The sequence below is a fragment of the Hipposideros armiger genome, unplaced genomic scaffold, assembly GCF_001890085.2.
Source record: "Hipposideros armiger isolate ML-2016 unplaced genomic scaffold, ASM189008v1 scaffold_218, whole genome shotgun sequence".
In the NCBI taxonomy this organism is placed as follows: Eukaryota; Metazoa; Chordata; class Mammalia; order Chiroptera; family Hipposideridae; genus Hipposideros; species Hipposideros armiger.
In genome coordinates, this window is record NW_017731568.1 from 1,171,452 (window position 1) to 1,174,214 (window position 2,763).

Genomic DNA, 2,763 nt, shown 5'->3' on the forward strand with positions numbered 1-2,763 from the left:
AATCTTAAGCTAGCCCCTTGTGGATGAGAAATGACACTCTGTCAGATCATACATCACCTGACTAGTAAGATAGATACTTGTTTTAAGATGGGTGACTGTGAAAGCTGCAAAACATTCCATTACACATTCATATACACTTTTTTTAAAATTAAAGTTTATTAAAGTTACGATTGTTAGTAAAGTTACATAGGTTTCAAGTGTACATACAATTCTCTAATACATCATCTATATATCACATTGTGTGTCCACCAACTAGAGTCAGTTCTTCTTCCATCACCATATATTTGATCCTTTTTACCCTCATCTACCACCTTCGTTCCCCCTTACTTTCTAATGGTGCTGGGAGAATTGGAAAGCCACATGCAAAAGAATGAAACTAGACTGCTATCTGTCACCATGTATGAAAATTAACTCAAAATGGTTCAAAGACCTAAACATTAGACCTGAAACAATAAACTGCATAGAAGAAAACATAGGTGCTAAACTCAAAGACCTTGATTCAAAGAGGATTTTATTAATTTGACTTCAAAGGCAAGGAAAGTAAAAGCTGAAATAAATGAATGGGACTTTATCAAACTAAAAAGCTTCTGCACAGCAAAAGAAACCATCAACAAAATAAAGAGGCAGCCAACAGAATGGGAGAAGATTTTTGCAAATAAGGCCTCTGATAAAGGGCTAATATCCAAAATCTATAAGGAACTTATACAACTCAACAACAACCAAAAAAACAATTCATATACACACTTTTATTAAAAATGTGTCCAGGTGTAACACATCTAAGGACTTTCGGACATATTTTTTATTAACTCAGTAAAATACTTTCAAAAGATTTAAAAATAATTCTAACTTCAATGTATATTTTGAATTATTTTTAAAGTTATCATTTTTGTGTTATACAAAAGATGTTCAATGTGACTTGTGTGAATGAAATTCAGCCCAAATTATTGCTATGTGACTTCAGGCTATTTACTTGGTTTTCCCAACTTTAATACTATACATTATACTTGTTTTGCTTATTTTCTGTCCTATCCCTTAGATTGTAAGCTGAATTTTTAAATTTTATTTTATGGTTTTATTCATTTCTGAATCCACAGCATTTAGGACAATGCCTGGTGCTTCATGGATGCGTAGTACATGAGTGCTAACTATGTGAATGAATGGATTTTCTTTCTACAGTTAAGTTGCATGATAAAAGTAAATAATAAACAGTAGTCATGTAATAAATTTTGGGTTGGTTCAGTTCCCCTTTTCTCTCCCTTCTATCTACTCTAGCATACTAGAAACCTTGGAGTCATCTTTAACTATTTTATTTTCCTTTATCACATGGGATTAGATCATCATTTTCAAAATCTTGGCTCCTCAAAGTGTTTTCCATAGACTAGCAACATAGGTGTTACCTAGGAGATTGTTAGAAAGTCGGGATCCTGGGCCTCAGCCAGAACTACTGAAGAAGAATTTGTGTTTTAAGACAATTCTCAGACAATTCATGCACAAAATAAAGTTTGAGAAGCACTGATTTAAGTCACTGTGTTTCTCCTTCCATGTATCCTAGATTTTTCACCTCTCTCTAATCACCGTAAGAGAGAAAATACCTTCCAGGTTAGTCCACTTGCCTTTAAACTACACAGCATACCACAAACAGATTCAACTTTTTAAACAAAGATTTGGTCACATTATGCCTCTGCTTAAGGACCTACAACTCCTCCTTTTACCTAGTTTCAGGAAGCCCCAATAATTCTTCATTCTAGAATTTAAGAATTCTAGAATTCTGACTGCACCCTCCCAACCCCGAATTCCTTCACCACTCAGATCCTTTTCCTTTCTGCCTGGCCTGTTAATTTGCACACATCTGCTTCACTCTTCTCTCTTCCTCTCTGCATTTAGCTGTCTCTGCTTCTCTGGTCCGCATGGAAGGAAGATCACACTCACAGTAGGCTCTGGCTTTGAGCCTATATATTTCAGGATTCCAAGAAATGGAGTCAGGCTCCTCTCACCCTGATCTCAAATTCCTGATTTGTTCCGCCTAGACCTATCCGGTCAACCAGTGACGGAAAAGGAGATCACTGTTGCCCGGGCTTCAATGTTTGGTAATAAACAGTTAATAGTGGGGAGAGGGGAGTCATAACTTAGGAAATTATTTCCAAGTGTATAAAATAGTATCTTAGCCCATGTCTATTTAGGTAAAAAGAGAATGAAGCTTTTTCACCCCCAGCAAATATAGACAGTATTATTAATTCAACAGTCTAACTTTCTCTTTTTTCAAAATCTTCAATTGTAGCTTTTCGTTAGTCATCCGATCAATAAGATAGATGTTTCACTCTGCTTCATCATGGCCACAGCAAAAGAGATTTCCAGGAGTTGTCTTGCAACCCTGTTTTTATTTAGGAAAGGCTGCTCTCTAGGAATGAAAGTCCTTTCAGCTCCAGTTAAGAATCTATCATACAATTGCAATAACCCTAAATACACACTTCTACTCCTGGAAGAAATAGTTTGGTTTGTGAAAAATGCTGCAGGGGGATTTTTATGATGATTAGAACTTTGAAATAAGTGAGTTCTGTTCTTTCTGACCCTTACACATACACAGACAGAGGTCATTGAATCTATGTGAAAAAAACCAAAACGAAACAAAAGAAGAATAGCAGCAAATCTTAAAATGCGTTGTTCCCCAGTAATTAAAAAATATAATTATGATTTGAAACTATGATCAAAAGAAATAATATTTTGGGATGATGAAAATGTACTAAAATTGAATGGTTACAAGAA